We start from the raw sequence: 953 nt of genomic DNA, 5'->3' as shown, positions 1-953 counted from the left end.
GTTGGTGGTGGTCTTGCTGTTGTTGTTGTGGTTGTTTTTTGTCTGTTTTATTTTTGTTTTTTTTTTTAGTTTTTTTTTTTTTTTTTTTTTTTTTTTTGGTAGGATACAAAAATCAGTGCGTGTATTAGTATGTTTTCATACTGCTATAAAAAACTGCCCCAAACTGGGTAATTTATAAAGGAAAGTGGTTTAATTGACACAGTTGTGTATGACTGGTAAGGCATCAAGAAGCTTACAATCAGGCAGAAGGCAAGGGGGAAGCAAGGCACCTTTTCACAAAGTGGCAGGAAGAAGTGTCAAGCAAAAGGGGAAGAGCTCCTTATAAAACCATCAGATCTCTTAAAAATTCATTGCAACCATGATTCAATTACCTCCATCTGGTCTCTCCCTTGATGCCTGACAATTATGGGGATTACAATTCAGGATAGATTTGGGTAGGGACACAAAGCCTAACTATATCAGTGTACAAAAATCAGTAGCATTTCTATACACCAATGATGTCCAAGCTAAGAGCCAATCAATAACAGAATCCCACTCACAATAGTCAGAAAAAGAAGAAAATACCTGTGAATACAGCTATCCAGAGAGGTGAAAGATCTCCACAAGGAGAATTACAAAACATTGCTTAAAGAAATCAGAGACAATATAAAGAAATGGAAAAACATTCTATGTTAATGAATAGGAAGAATCAATATTGTTAAAATAGCCATGTTACCTAAAGTAATTTATGGATTCAATACTATTTCTGACAAATTACCAGTGACATTTTCCACAGAATTACAAACAACTATTCTAAAATTCAGGTGGAACCAAAAAAGAGCCTGAATAGAAACAGCAATACTAAGCAAAAAGAACAAAGCTGCAGACACCATACCACCTGACTTCAAACTATACTGCAAGACTATACTACAAATAACAAAAACAGTATGGTACAGGTACAAAAACAGACACAT

This window comes from Saimiri boliviensis, chromosome 3 (genome assembly GCF_048565385.1).
Source record: "Saimiri boliviensis isolate mSaiBol1 chromosome 3, mSaiBol1.pri, whole genome shotgun sequence".
NCBI lineage: Eukaryota > Metazoa > Chordata > Mammalia > Primates > Cebidae > Saimiri > Saimiri boliviensis.
Note: the sequence above shows the minus strand (reverse complement) of the source record.